Raw genomic sequence first — 16,733 nt, 5'->3', positions numbered from 1 at the left:
AAAAATAATTTTGCAAGTAGTTAGTGACCCTGCCAGTAATAGTGCTCAATTAGTGCTACTTAAAATAATTGTGCAAAGCAGAATGCCCACATTAGTAATACTGCTTCTCCTTAGTTCCCCAAATAGTAATAATGATCTGCCATAGTGCCCATTAGCAACAGTGCCTCCCCTAGTAATAGTGATTTCCTACAATGCCCCCATTAGTAATCGTGACCGCCATAATGCCCTCATTTATAATACTGCTCCTGCAGAGTACCCACATTAGTAATAGTGCTCCCGTACAGTGCCCCGATTACAAACACTGCCCTCCCACAGTGCCCCTATTAGTAATAGTGACACAATAGTGCCCTCAATTGTACCATAGCTCTTCCAAAAAGCCCTATTAGTAATAGGGCCATAATGGTAAGAATGCTTCCCCAGAGTACCCACATTAGTAATAGTGGCCCCCAATAGTAAAAATGCCAGCCTAGAGTGTTCCCATTCGTAACAGTGCCCCTATAGTACCCTCAATAGTAACAGTACTCCTCCATTGTAATAATGCTTTCCAACAGTGCCCCTAATAGTAATAGTACTCCCCCACAGTGCCGCATTAGTAATACTGCCATCTATTGTAATAATTCTCCTCCAGAGCCCACTCCTTTTCTGCAGCATATTGTCGTCGACCCGTATGTGCGCAGCACCCGGTTCCATGGCAACCCGGACATTCTTCAATCGGTACTGCACAAAAAACTTTATTCTGTAGTACTGATTTATTCCTGTCCACAATATTTTAAAATGGAAATACAAACAAAAAAATGTGGAAGCCGCTTGAAAGAACATCTGTCACTATTTTTTTAGGTATAATATATAAATTAGCTTAATAAGCGGGCTTTTTTTCAATCTGAAAATATGCAGGTAAGCTACCGCTTTCTGCTCTTGGGCCTATGTGGCTTAGGGCGCTCTGGACCCTATGTGTGGGACTGTCTACAAGGGGCGGACTGTGTGGCACTCTTTACAAGGGGGGCTGTGTGGCCCTATCTTCAGGGGGGCTGTGTGGCACTATCTTCAGGGGGGCTGTGTGGCACTCTCTACACGTGGGTCTGTGGGGCACTATGTACAAAGGGAAGTCTGTGGCACTCTCTACAAGGTGGGCTGTGTGTGGTGCTATCTACAGGGGGCTCCACTGGGGCATTATTACTGTGTGGGGGAACGGTTACTGAGGGGGTATTTTATTGTGTCGAGCACTGAGGGATCATTATTACCATCTGGGGCAGTGTGGATTAATATAAATGTAACTACTCCTTAACAGTTAAGCGAGCTGTTACAGTTATACAGTCTTAGGGCTTATTTAGACGAACGTATAATAGGTCCGTGCAACACGCATGATTTTCACGCGCCTCGCACGGACCTATGTTAGTCTATGGGGTCGTGCAGACAGTCCGTGAGTTTCACGCAGCGTGTGTCCGCTGCGTAAAACTCACGACATGTCCTATATTTCTGTGTTGCTTGCGCATCACGCACCCATTGAAGTCAATGGGTGCGTGAAAATCACGCGCACCACACGGAAGCACTTCCGTGGGATGCGCGTGATTCGCGCAACAGCAGTAAAAAGTATGAAGGAAAACAGAAAAGCACCACGTGCTTTTCTGTTTACAAACATACAAAGTGTCATAATGATGGCGGCTGCGCGAAAAGCACGCAGCCACGCATCATACGCGGCTGACACACGGAGCTGTTAAGTACCTTTTGTACGTGCAAAACGCCGCTTTTTTTGCACGCGCAAAACGCCGCTTTTTTTGCACGCGCAAAACGCACACTCTCGTGTAAATCCGGCCTTACAATTACAATCGGCCCTTTGAAGGCAACCATAAGGCTGATGTGGGTGGCCATCAATGAAAATGAGTTTGACACCCCTGCTCTAGGGCCATTATATAACTAAACAGATTTCTGTTTCCAAGTGATTGGAAAAGTCTGGAAACAACCATATCGCTAGGTTCACACGTCACGGCAAAATGGCATGGTTGTGTGACCCCAGCCTGATAGGATTTGTATGATGCTAAGTTCTGTGAGCAATGATGCTAGGGGAGAATACCAGTGTAATATGGCATACTATGGAGAATGGCCAAATTTGTTTGGGATAGAATTAATGGTATGAATCTGTGAGATTAAAATCTGTTTAAAATTGGAGATACACAGAGTGGGTGGGTTATGAACCCGTCAGATGGATCATAACATATTCATCATGGAATATCTTTGAAAATGACACCAGTATGAACAGAGCCTTATGCTCTGTTCACATCTTCCGTTTATAATGGAAATCGGTGGCGCCCTATGGATCCCCTTGAATTATAATGTGGTTAGTTGGGTTCTGTCGTTTTAACGGGACATATAGTACTACATCGCTATCCTTACCTTGAAATCTGATGGAATCTATGATGGAGGCTCTGATGCAGATGTGAACAGAGCCTTATGGTGGCCATGGATTATTTGACTACTGTGGGATCGGACAACCATCTAATGTGTATTAGACCTTCAGCTGACAGATGTTCGGCAGATTTAGGGGGGAAAAAGGATCGGGAAGGTTGAATTTCAACATGCCCGATCCTTTGTGCTCTAGGGAGATAAGCTGATGCCAGGGGTGACTGGCAACGGCTTATTCCCCTCTCCCTATTGAGAACTTATGCACCCTCGGCCGTTTAATGTGTATGGGCAGGTCGGTAGAAATATTAACCTTTAGTGGTGTAATTGTCTGTTATTGTTACACTAAAAAATAATTGAGACACTTCATAGGAGATGATTAAAATAATACTATGCACTTTTTTGTATGTCATATTTATGATGTATTTGCTGTCAATGATGAAATGGACACTTTGATATTATTTTATGGAGCACTGTGCAATTCCCATAAAAATGCACCTTGTTGAAGATCGTACAATGACGCTGTGAGTCGCTGCCGCACGTCACTGCCTCAGTGAAGAGACCCTCAGTACGCGACCCCCGGTGCTTCACACCGTTCACTACTCCTCCGCCCCGCCCACAGGCTACTCTGCCAATCACAGATCGGATCTTACCGCAGCCCCTCTTCCCGCTGGCCAATGAGCGCGCCTGGGACATCTCTCACTCCCGTGCCTGGCAGTACCGGACTGTGTACGAGCTGCGAGTGTTCGGAAGAGAAGCAGAGAACGGCGGAGATAGGACATGATGTCGGGGGGAGGGGGGAACTGGAGCTGACGGGCTGCCTGCCCGGTACCGGATACAGGTAAGCGCCACATCTAATGACTTCCAGTCACTTATTAGCAGCTATGGCCGCCTCAGCTAATGTAGCAAGAGCTGCTTATACTAGCGCTGTCCCGTACTGCGTGCATAGCTCTGTATTACGTATCAGCGGGAATGTTTATTGCTGGTTATTATACGTGGCTAATAACCCAGTAGTATAGTGGCACACTGGCACAGGGAGATTATTAGATGCTGGGTATATAAGGGGAGGTACTACATTTCTATTGCACGGCTGCTTTGTGCCCAGTGCTGTGTCTCATGTGCCAGGCTGATTTAGTACAGCATCAGACCTCTAGTTCATAGGCTACCCTCAGGTATGTGCTGGGTATCTGGTCTCCAGGAGGCTTATTACAGCAGGCTGCGGCTTTCCTAGTTCCCTGGTCCTGGCCCCAAACCTCTTTCTTACCTAGTGCTGGGTATCATGCCAAGCTGCTGCTTCTTGTTCCAGGTGACGGGTCCATGAGCAAGGGTCAATGATACCCTCAAACTAGATGTGCTAGGCTGTGCATGCGCCGACTTTTTCATTGATCTGGACACTGATAGATTTGGCGCATGTTTCACGCCACCCATGTTCTAGATCAGTATTTTGCACTAGAAAGCTGGCGCACGCAAGTGATAAATTTGGCACATTTCATGACTCGACAGATCCACTTTCATATTCTAAGTGTGCGACATGGCATGACGAGCATGACGGAAATCAAGGTTCTTTCTGGCGCACGCATTAATAAAGTTGCCCATCAATCTGTGCACCAAGAAAATAGGGGCATGAAACAGGATCTGAGGTGCAGAGGCAATAATAAATCTGCCCCATTGTCAATGATATTTGTGCGAGGCAGCTGGCACACTGGTTGTTTTTTTTTTAAAATGCCTGGTTACCAACACAAAAGCTGGTACTTGTGTAACCCAGGGCTGCTTCTTACCCAGCATCTCGTATCTGCCACTGAGCGGGGTTCTGTAGAGCTGAAGAGTCTGTCATTTGTAGTTGGGCAGTAAAAGGGCACCGTGCTGATGGGTAAATGTCTCCTAGACTTTAGGAATTTGTCTACCCCTGATGTGGGGGGCACATTGTCACATTACACTGCTTGAAGAGGTCAAATAAAATGCTGGCATGATGGGGCCTGTTTACTAATGTGGAATATTAATACAAGGTGTACAGCGCAGCTACTGAGCTATGCCAGGCTGTACAGAAAAGTAACTGAATCTCTTTGTACTGGTTTTGATAAATCTCCCCAATCTATTGAGTTCAAAGATTTTCATCACATCCATCTGTGAACAAGTGGGATGCAGGATGGCTATAGCATGATGGAACAATGTATCTCTGTTCCGATACCCCGTGGTATGGATGCTGTGCCACAGCTTTGGAAGCCGTCCATGCTGCCTACGCTGTAGAATTGACGCTGTCAACAGGGTTACAGGTGACAGATGTCCCTTAATAGCCTCATTGCTACTATGTAAGGCCGTCTACTGGGTCCTGCATCCTATAACTTATAGTAATACAATGCTGAATTTGCTGCTCCGCATCATTTACTGCACCTGCTCGCTGCCATCTAAAAATATGGCAGTATACAAAGATTTTTTTTTCCAAAGTCCAAAAAAAAAATAAAAAAAATTGCAGCATGCTCCATCGGATGTCCTCTATTGGACTGAGGTCTCGCCTAGTAGCGCTGTCTGAGATACGACCCCTTACATGGGACAATGTGGGGCCATCACCTGGATGATGACACTAAAGACTCCTGTTTACATATACAGGGTGGGCCATTTATATGGATACACCTAAATAAAATGGGAATGGTTGGTGATATTAACTTCCTGTTTGTGGCACATTAGTATATGGGAGGGGGAAACTTTTCAAGCTGGGTGTTAACCGTGGTGGCCATTTTGAAGTCGGACATTTTGTATCCAACTTTCGTTTTTTTCAATGGGAAGAGGGTCATGTGACACATCAAACTTGTTGAGAATTTCACAAGAAAAACAATGGTGTGCTTGGTTTTAACGTTACTTTATTCTTTCATGAGTTATTTACAAGTTTCTGACCACTTGTAAAATGTGTTCAAAGTGCTGCCCATTGTGTTGGATTGTCAATGCAACCCTCTTCTCCCACTCTTCACACACTGATAGCAACACCGCAGAAGAAATGCTAGCACAGGCTTCCAGTATCCGTAGTTTCAGTTGCTGCACATCTCGTATCTTCACAGCATAGACAATTGCCTTCAGATGACCCCAAAGATAAGTCTAAGGGGGTCAGATCGGGAGACCTAGGGGGCCATTCAACTGGCCCACGATGACCAATCCACTTTCCAGGAAACTGTTAATCTAGGAATGCTCGGACCTGACACCCATAATGTGGTGGTGCACCATCTTGCTGGAAAAACTCAGGGAACGTGCCAGCTTCAGTGCATAAAGAGGGAAACACATCATCATGTAGCAATTTCAGATATCCCGTGGCCTTGAGGTTTCCATTGATTGTCTATGCTGTGAAGATACGAGGTGTGCAGCAACTGAAACTACAGATACTGGAAGCCTGTGCTAGCATTTCTTCTGCGGTGTTGCTATCAGTGTGTGAAGAGTGGGAGAAGAGGGTTGCATTGACAATCCAACACAATGGGCAGCACTTTGAACACATTTTATAAGTGGTCAGAAACTTGTAAATAACTCATGAAAGAATAAAGTAATGTTAAAACCAAGCACACCATTGTTTTTCTTGTGAAATTCTCGATAAGTTTGATGTGTCACATGACCCTCTTCCCATTGAAAAAACTAAAGTTGGATACAAAATGGGCGACTTCAAAATGGCCGCCATGGTCAACACCCAGCTTGAAAAGTTTCCCCCCTCCCATATACTAATGTGCCACAAACAGGAAGTTAATATCACCAACCATTCCCATTTTATTTAGGTGTATCCATATAAATGGCCCACCCTGTATATTGAGATGTCTTGGAAACCTGCACTCTTGTCTGAACTATCATTAATATGCATGCGTCATCCGTTTTGCAAAGGGTAAATGCCAATTTTATGTCATCCATGATCTATTTAGCATTTACATGTGGAGATGAAGCAAGGAATGCATGCTATCGTTTATCACGTTCTTCAAAGTCAACGCAGTCTCCTTGGCGAGATATTGAGCTTTGTCCAATTTATCGTGAGGGCCATGAGTTTGTTGCAGTTTTTATGCGGCAGTAAAATTCCAGATGTGCGGCACTAGTGAATGGGTATTTATACATTGCTATTTACATATTACAATCATTTAGTATGTGGATCTGAGCTCGTTTAAGACTGTGATGTCAAAACTGGCAAAGATAAAACCACACGTGTACTCTCTCTACATGTGTCACTGCACATGTGGTTTTCAATGGGAAATATCTTCAGGAACGTTAAAAACGTCACATCTCTATTTACACTTCCGAAATGTGCTTTCTAATATAAAGCGTTTTCCAGGACGTTGATATTGATGGCCTATCCTTACGATAGGTCATCCATATCAGATCAGTGGGGTTCCAATTTCCAACATTCCCACCAATCAGCTGAACGACGCGGCCTCTTCATTGTTACCAGGCACAGCATCATACACATACATAGCGGCCGTGCATGGGATTGCAGCTCCGTCCATTCAGTCATATGTTCGGTGGTAATGCCGGGAGTCGGACCTCCACCAATCTGTTATTGATTAGTTATCCTAAGCATAGGCCATCAATATAGAATTCCTGAAAAATTAAAGGGGGTACTCCCGACCTGTTGATTTGGGATGCTCAGCAACGTTATGAAGATTCCTACCATTGGCTGGTGCAATGTAATTCTAGACTATAGCCTTAAAGAGGCTCTGTCACCAGATTTTGCAACCCCTATCTGCTATTGCAGCAGATAGGCGCTGCAATGTAGATTACAGTAACGTTTTTATTTTAAAAAAACGAGCATTTTTGGCCAAGTTATGACCATTTTTGTAGTTATGCAAATGAGGCTTGCAAAAGTCCAAGTGGGTGTGTTTAAAAGTAAAAGTCCAAGTGGGTGTGTATTATGTGCGTACATCGGTGCGTTTTTAATACTTTTACGAGCTGGGCGCTGTGAAGAGAAGTAACATCCTCTTCTCTTCAGAACGCCCAGCTTGTGACAGTGCAGATCTGTGACGTCACTCACAGGTCCTGCATCGTGTCGGCCACATCGGCACCAGAGGCTACAGTTGATTCTGCAGCAGCATCAGCGTTTGCAGGTAAGTCGATCTTACCTGCAAACGCTGATGCTGCTGCAGAATCAACTGTAGCCTCTGCTGCCGATGTGGCCGTCACGATGCAGGACCTGTGAGTGACGTCACAGATCTGCACTGTCACAAGCTGGGCGTTCTGAAGAGAAGAGGATGTTACTTCTCTTCACAGCGCCCAGCTCGTAAAAGTATTAACCCCTTCCCTCTTTAGCCACTTTTGACCTTCCTGACAGAGCCTCATTTTTCAAATCTGACATGTGTCACTTTATGTGGTAATAACTCCGGAATGCTTTCACCTATCCAAGCGATTCTGAGATTGTTTTCTCGTGACACATTGGACTTTATGTTACTGGCAAAATTTGCTCGATATGTTCAGTATTTAATTGTGAAAAACACCAAAATTTAGCGAAAAATTGCAAAAATTAGCATTTTTCTCAATTTAAATGTATCTGCTTGTAAGACAGGCAGTTATAATACACAAAATTGTTGCTAATTAACATCCCCCATATGTCTACTTTAGATTGGCATCGTTTTTTGAACATCCTTTTATTTTTCTATGACCTCACAAGGCTTAGAACATTAGCAGCAATTTCTCACATTTTCAAGAAAATTTCAAAAGGCTATTTTTACAGGGGCCAGTTCAGTTGTGAAGTGGTTTTGAGGGCCTTATATATTAGAAACCCCAAAAAAGTCACCCCATTTTAAAAACTTCACCCCTCAAAGTATTCAAAACAGCATTTAGAAAATGTCTTAACCCTTTAAACATTTCACAGGAATTAAAGCAAAGTAGAGGTGAAATTTACAAATTTCATATTTTTCTGCAGAAATACATTTTTAATACAATTTTTTTTATAACACAGAAGGTTTTACCAGAGAAATGCAACTCAATATTTGTTGCCCAGTTTTTGCAGTTTTAGGAAATATCCCACATGTGGCCGTAGCGTGCTACTGGACTGAAACACCGGCCTCAGAAGCAAAGGAGCACCTAGTGGATTTTGGGGCCTTATTTTTGTTAGAATATATTTTAGGCACCATGTCAGGTTTGAAGGGCTCTTGCGGTGCCAAAACAGTCAAAATCCCCCAAAAGTGACCCCATCTGGGAAACTAGACACCTCAAGGAAATTATCTAGGGGTGTAGTGAGCATTTTCACCGCACAGGTTTTTTACAGAAATTATTGGAAGTAGGCCGTGAAAATTAAAATCAACATTTCTTCAAAGAAAATGTAGGTTTAGCGATTTTTTTTTCTCATTTCCACAAGGACTAAAGGAGAAAAAGCACCGCAAAATTTGTAAAGCAATTTCTCCCGAGTAAAACAATACCTCACATGTGGTAATAAACGGTTGTTTGGAGACACGGCGTGGCTGAGAAGGGAAAGAGCGCCATTTGGCTTTTGGAGTTCACATTTAGCAGGAATGGTTTGCGGAGGCCATGTCACATTTACAAAGCCCCTGAGGGGACAAAACAGTGAAAACCCCAAACAAGTGACCCCATTTTGGAAACTATACCCCTTGAGGAAATTATCTAGGGGTATAGTGAGCATTTTGACCCCACAGGTTTTTTGCAGAAATTTTTGCAAGTAGGCTGTGAAAATGAAAATCTACATTTTTTCAAATAAAATGTAGGTTTAGCTAATTTTTTTTCATTTCCACAAGGACTAAAGGAGAAAAATCACCATAAAATTTGTAAAGAAATTTCTCCCGAGTAAAACAGTACCCCACATGTGGTAATAAACGGCTGTTTGGACACACGGCGAGGCTGAGAAGGGAAAGAGCGCCATTTGGCTTTTGGAACTCAAATTTAGCAGGAATGGTTTGCGGAGGCCATGTTACATTTACAAAGCCCCTGAGGGGACAAAACAGTGGAAACCCCCCACAAGTGACCCCATTTTGGAAACAACACCCATTGAGGAAATTATCTAGGGGTATAGTGAGCGATTTGACACCACAGTTTTTTTGCAGAAATTATTGGAAGTAGGCCCTGAAAATAATAATCTACATTTTTTCAAAGAAAATGTAGGTTTAGCTAATTTTTTCTCATTTCCAGAAGGACTAAAGGAGAAAAAGCACCACAAAATTTGTAAAGCAATTTCTCCCGAGTAAAACAATACCCCACATGTGGTAATAAACGGCTGTTTGGACACACGGCAGGGCTTAGAAGGGAAAGAGCACTATTTGACTTTTTGAGATCACATTTAGCAGGAATGATTTGCGGAGGCCAGGTCACATTTGCAAAGCCCCTGAGGGGACAAAACAATGAAAACGCCCAAAAAGGGACTCCATTTAGGAAACTACACCTCTTGAAGAATGCATCTAGGGGTGTAGTGAGCATTTTGACCCCACAGATGTTTCATAGAATTTATTAGAATTAGGCAGTGAAAATAAAAACAGTCCTTTTTCTTCAATAAGACGTAGCTTTAGCGCAAATTTTTTCATTTTCTCAACAAATAAAGGAAAAAAAGAACCCAACATTTGTAAAGCTATTTCTCCCGAGTACGGCAATACCCCATATGTGGTCATAAACTGCTGTTTGGGCAAACGGCAGGGCTCAGAAGGGAAGGACCGCCATTTGGAGTGCAGATGTTGCTGGATTGGTTTCTGGGCACCTGTGGGCCCAAAACAGTGGAAACCCCCCAGAAGTGACCCCATTTTGTAAACTACACCCCTCAATGCATTTACCAAGGGGTGTAGTAAGCATTTTAACCCTGCAGGTGTTTTGTAGAAATTAGTGTGCGCTCAATGTTGCAGAGTGAAAATGGGATTTTTTTCCATAGATATGCCAATATGTGGTGCCCGGCTTGTGCCACCATAACAAGACAGCTCTCTAATTATTATGCGGTGTTTCCCGGTTTTAGAAACACCCTACATGTGGCCCTAATCTTTTGTCTGGACATATGACAGGGCTCAGAAGTGAAGAGTACCATGCGGAGTGGAGGCCTAATTTGGCGATTTACAAAGTATTGGTTCACAACTGCAGAGGCTCAGATGTGAAATAATAAAAATAAACCCCTGATAAGTGACCCCATTATGGAACTGCACCCCTCAAGGCATTTATTAAGGGGTGTAGTGAGCATTTTCACCCCACAGGTCTTTTCCATAAATGAATGCGCTGCGGATGGTGCAAATTAAAAATTTATATTTTTCCCTAGATATGCCATTCAGTGGCAAATATGTCATGCCCAGCTTATGACGCTGGAGACACACACCACAAAAATTGTTAAAAGGGTTCTCACGGGTATGACGGTGCCATATATGTTGAAGGAAACTGCTGTTTGGGCACGCTGTAGGGTTCAGGGCCGAGGGAGCACCATTTGGCTTTTGGAGAGTGGATTTTGCTTGGTACTATATTTGTTTGAGTATTGCTGGTGTTTTATAATGTGGGGGTACATGTAAGCGGGGCGGAGTATATAAGGGGCATAGTCAGGTGGTATAAAAAAATAAAAATAATCCATAGATGTGTGTTACGCTGTGAAGCAATCCTTTCTGCACAGGCCGGTGTCGCACTGATAAATGGTGTCATTTCTTATCCCCCTTTTGGTCCACACTCCGCGCCTTTGTAGTTTGGGGAATTTTGCTGGGAAAGTATTATCCTGGTATAATACGGGCACCGTCGCTTCCATCGGATATGATTGGGCCCTCCCTTCCTGGTTCCCTAATTTTAGGTCCTTGATAAATCGCCTCTTGAAACAGAAGAAATGTTCTCCTCGGGCACAACTGCATATTTTTTTATTTCCTGACTTATTGGAGCCATAACTAATTTTATTTTTCATAGACGTAGCGGTATGAGGGCTGGTTTGTTGCGGGACGAGCTATAGTTTTTATAGGTACCATTTTTGGATACGTGCGACTTTTTGATCACTTTTTATTGTAATATTTGTAGGGCAAAGTGACTAAAAAACAGAAACTCTGGTAACGTTTTTTACGGGTTTTTTTTACGCTGTTCACCGCGTGCAATAAATAATATAATATTTTGATACCTCCGGTCGTTACGGTCGTGGCGATACCAAATACATATGGTTTATTATTATTTTTCAATAATAAAGGACTTGATAAGAGTAAAAGGGGGATTGTGTGTTATTTGATTACTTGAAACTTTTATTGTTTTCAAACTTTTATTTTTTGCACTTTTTTTTACACTTTTTTATACTTTTTTTACACTTTTTCTCAAGTCCCACTAGGGGACTTGAAGGTCCAACGGTCAGATTTTTTTTTTTCTAATACATTGCACTACCTATGTAGTGCAATGTATTAGATCTGTCAGTCATTCACTGACAGCAAGCCGTTTAGGCTTCGCCTCCCGGCGGGGCCTAAATCGGCTTCCGTAATGGCAGAGCAGGAGACCATTGTGTCTCCTGTTGCCATAACAGCAGTCGCCAGTCCCGATTGCCTGTCAGGGCTGGCGATCTGCTTGTAACCGCTACGATGCAGCAATCGCTTTCGATTGCTGCATCGAAGGGGTTAATGGCAGGGATCGGAGCTAGCTCCGGTTCCTGCCGTTACAGGTGGATGTCAGCTGTACAGTACAGCTGACTTCCACCGCTGATGACGCCGGATCAGCTCCTGACCCGGCGCCATCTTGCCGGCAGCTACGGAAGCCGATCAGGCTCCGCCGCCGGGCGGATCTTGACCGGCTTCGGTGCTAGGCAGACCGGGAGGCCAGTATTAGGCCTCCGGTTGCCATTGCAGCCACCGGAACCCCGGCAATTTCATTACTGGGGTTCCGATGAGCTGCAAACACCTTAAGTGCAGCGATCGCGTTTGAGCGCTGCACTTAAGGGGTTAATGGCGGGGATCGAAGCTAATTTCGGTCCCCGCCGTTACAGTCGGATGTCAGCTGTAAGATACAGCTGAGATCCGGTGATGATGGGACCGGCTCAGCTTCTGAGCCGGTGCCAAACGTTTGACGTACATGTACGGCAAGATGCGGGAAGTCAGTACTTTCCATGACGTACATGTACGGCAAATGTCGGGAAGGGGTTAAAAACGCCCCGATGTACGCACATAATACACGCCCACTTGGACTTTTACTTTTAAACACACCCACTTGGACTTTTGCAAGCCTCATTTGCATAATTACAAAAATGGTCATAACTTGGCCAAAAATGCTCGTTTTTTAAAAATAAAAACGTTACTGTAATCTACATTGCAGCGCCTATCTGCTGCAATAGCAGATAGGGGTTGCAAAATCTGGTGACAGAGCCTCTTTAAGCCACGTTCACACATACGGTACAATGTGGTTTTACAAAATATGCTGCAGGAAATATAATCTGTAAAGGTATCACAATTCTTGTTTAATCTAAAGTGAGTGTTACAATATGAACTTTGGACGTTGATTTAGTCACTCCCTAGACAGCTGATATTATTAATCTTTCCAGGATTGTACTTGCTAGAAAGGTGGGGGCATTTTTTACTGTTTAATATGCAGTAAACCCACACTTAACATTCAGATCTGTTGAAAGTCCATAGCGTAACTATACATGAAATGTTTACCTATGTATCTGTACCAGCAGCCCCTCCAGCTACTAACATTCAGCCCTCTTGGCCACTTAACCCCTTTAGGACACAGCCTGTTTTGGCCTTGTGGACACAGCCTATTTTTTCAAATCTGACATGTGTCACTTTATGTGGTAATAACTCCGGAATGCTTTTACCTATCCAAGCGATTCTGAGATTGTTTTCTCGTGACATATTGTACTTTATGTTAGTGAAAAAATTTGGTCGATAAATTCAATATTTATTTGTGAAAAACTTCAAATTTTAGCAAAAATTTGCAAAAATTTGCATTTTTCTAAATTTAAATGTATTTGCTTGTGAAACAGATAGTAATACCACACAAAATAGTTACTAGTTAACATCCCCTATATGTCTACTTTATGTTTGCATCATTTTTTTTCACGTACTTTTATTTTTCTAGGACGTTACAAGGCTTAGAACTTTAGCAGCAATTTCTCATATTTTCAATAAAATTTCAAAAGGCTATTTTTTCAGGGACCAGTTCAGTTCTGAAGTGGCTTTGAGGGCCTTATATATTAGAAAGTCCCCATAAATCACCCCATTTTGAAAACTGCACCCCTCAAGGTATTCAAAACCACATTCAGAAAATATTTTAACCCTTTAGGCGTTTCACAGGAATTAAGGCAAAGTAGAGGTGAAATTTACAAATTTCATTTTTTTTGCCGAAATTCATTTGTAATAAAAAAAAATCTGTAACACAGAAGGTTTTACCAGGGAAACGCAACTCAATATTTATTGCCCAGATTCTGCAGATTTTAGAAATATCCAACATGTGGCCCTAGTGTCCTAATGGACTGAAACACAGGCCTCAGAAGCAAAGGAGCAGCTAGTGGATTTCGGGGCCTCCTTTTTTTAGGAATATATTTTAGGCACCATGTCAGGTTTGAGGCGGTCTTGTGGTACCTAAACAGCCGAAACCCCTCCAAAGTGACCCCATTTTGGAAACTACACCCCTCAAGGCATTTTTCTAGGGGTATAGATAGCATATTGACCCCACAGTTTTTTTGCAGAATTTAGTGGAATTAGTCTGTGAAGATGAAAATCACCTATTTTTCTGTGGAAACATAGAATTTTTTCATTTTTACAAGGAATAAAGGAGAAAAAGCACCCCAAAATTTGTAAAGCAATTTCTCCCGATTACGGCAATACCCCATATGTGGTCGTAAACTGATGTTTGGACCCACAGCAGGGCTCAGGAGGGAAGGAGCGCCTTTTGGATTTTGGAGCGCAGATTTTGCTGGATTGGTTTTCAGTGCCATGTCGGGTTTGCAACGCCCCGGAGGGACCAAAACAGTGTAAACCCCCCAAAAGTGACCCCATTTTGGAATCTACACCCCTCAAGGAATTTTTCTAGGGGTATAGTGAGATTTTGGCCCCTCAGGATCTTTTTTAGAGCTAAGGTGACCAAAAAACAGCGATTTTGGCGCTTTAAATTCTTTATTTATTACAGCGTTCACCGTGCGCAATAAATTACGTTTTAATTTATTCTGCCGGTCGGTACGATTATGGCGATACCATATGTGTATAGATTTTTTTACGTTTTGCAGCGTTTGCACAATAAAATTAAGTTTCTATAAAATAATTTATTTTCTGGGACACGCTATTTTGAGCCGTAACGTTTTTATTTTTTCGGCAAAAAAGCTGTGGGAGGTCTTGTTTTTTGCGGGACGGGTTGTAGTTTTTATTGGTACCATTTTGGGGTAAATGCGACTTTTTGATCACTTTTTATTCTATATCTTGGGAGGGGTGGTGACCAAAAAATAGCGATGCTGACAGTTTTCCGTTTATTTTGTTTGCGGCGTTCACCGTGCGGAAAAATTAACATTATAGTTTCATAGATTGGGTCGTTACGAACGCGGCGATACCAAATATGTGTACTTTTTTTTAACGTTTTCATTTTTTCCCTATAATAAATGACTTATTATAGGAAAACAAAACCTTTTATTTTTACACTTTTATAAAACATTTTTATTAACTTTTTTTTACTTTTTACACTTTATATTTTTGTTTATTAACTTTTCTTTTACTTTTTACACTTTCTTTTTTGACCTGCAGCTCTGATCGCTGCTGGAATACATTACACTACCTAGGTAGTGTAACGTATTCCAACTGTCAGTGTGACGTCACAGTCACTCTGACAGTTGGTCTACGAGGATCAACAGAGGCTGATCCTCATAGGCTGACATACATGGCAGACCTGGGGGCCGTTGTCTGGCCCCCGGGTGCCATCACAAGCATCAGAAGCCCCCACGATTGCATGGGGGCTGCTGATGCGCTACAAACCCGCTACATGCGGAGATCGCAATCGAGCCCCGCATGTAACGGGTTAATTGCCGAAATCAGCGGCGATGAGCCGCTGATCGGCAACACTGGAGAGTGTCAGCTGTCGGGGACAGCTGATCTCCAAGTTCCCGATGCACACTGTCGCCGACAGTGTGCATCGGGAACGGCACAGTGACTTTCTGTCACTCTGACAGGAAGCCTATCAGCCTATCAGGACCAGCCGAAGGTTGGTCCTGATGGGCTTCTGTCCATGGCAGACCCGGAAGCCATTGTTTGGCTTCCGTTTGCCATACTAACTATCGGCAGACCCCGCGATTTCGGACGGGGGTCTGCCGATATGTTAGAAACCCCTAAAATTCGGCGATTGCACCCGATCGCCGAATTTAAGGGGTTAATGCGCCGAAATCAGCGGCAAAGGACCGCTGGCCGGCAAGAGGGGAGTGTCAGCTGTCGGCGACAGCTGACCTCCTGGTTCCCGGTGCACACTGTCGCCGACAGTGTGCACCGGGATTAACTCAGTAACTGTACGTCCTCGTGCGGGAAGTAACTTCCCGCAACGACGTACAGTTACGTCCTGGTGCGGGTAGGGGTTAAAGGCTATGTACACCTTTTGAAATATTGTTTTGTATTGTTTTGTTTTTTTTACTAAAATTGTGCATCAGTGTCATTTGTGCAACTTCCTAAATACATTTTATAAAAAAATATTTGTACTTTTTGAAATACAGCTTCTTTGTATCTTGTATACAGAGCAGCTGTATCTTGCACTGAATCCTGTTACTGTCAGGTCCGCGGGACTGACGGGTTCAGTGTTAGCGGGTCTTGCATGTCTCTGACCCGTAGGATCGAGCTGTTATCGATCACATCTAAGTTCATAACTTAAAAGTGATCGATTACAGGTAGATCCAGCATGTCAAAGACTGATTCAGGTCTTAGCGCTAGATACAGCTTCTTTGTATACAATATATTTAAAAATGTAAAAATAATTTTTAATAAAAAGTATTTAGTCAGTTGCACAAAACACACAGATAGACCATTTTTATTTAAAAAAAACAAACAACAAAGTCACATGTGTACATAGCCTTTAATGTCTATGGAGATAGAAGAGTTGAGTGGTCACTGGTACAATCTGTTTTCTAGTTTCCGTTGCGTGAAACTCACCATGTCCTATTCTGGTCCGTTTTGTGGACTACGTCGCCCATTGAAGTCTATGGGTGTGTGAAAATCCCGGACAGCATACGGACGTTCTCTGTGTTCTGTCCGTGTTTCATGCACCATTTGCTAAAGAGATAGAGAGATTAAAAAATGTGCACCAACACTGACGTTAACCCCTATCCGCACCAGGACGTAACTGTACGTCGTTGCAGGAAGTTACTTCCCGCACGAGGACGTACAGTTACTGAGTTAATCCCGGTGCACACTGTCGGCGACAGTGTGCACCGGGAACCAGGAGGTCAGCTGTCGCCGACAGCTGACACTCCCCTCTTGCCG

The 16,733-nt window shown here is 43.2% G+C and overlaps 1 protein-coding gene across 2 annotated transcripts in view; it reads left to right on the top strand.

The window, feature by feature from the left end:
• The first annotated feature begins 3,072 nt into the window (after nt 1–3,072).
• The window catches only part of TPST1 (tyrosylprotein sulfotransferase 1), a 100,712-nt gene continuing 87,051 nt past the window's right edge, over nt 3,073–16,733 (top strand). Inside the window, exon 1 of one of the 2 annotated variants that reach the window (XM_075852912.1) lies at nt 3,073–3,238. The gene's annotated coding sequence lies outside the window, so the exon portion shown is untranslated. The remainder of the gene's footprint in view (nt 3,239–16,733) is intronic. The other variant, XM_075852913.1, reaches the window with a different exon arrangement.

The sequence above is a fragment of the Rhinoderma darwinii genome, chromosome 2 (assembly GCF_050947455.1).
Source record: "Rhinoderma darwinii isolate aRhiDar2 chromosome 2, aRhiDar2.hap1, whole genome shotgun sequence".
NCBI lineage: Eukaryota > Metazoa > Chordata > Amphibia > Anura > Rhinodermatidae > Rhinoderma > Rhinoderma darwinii.
Note: the sequence above shows the minus strand (reverse complement) of the source record. Positions and strands in the feature narration are given on the sequence as shown.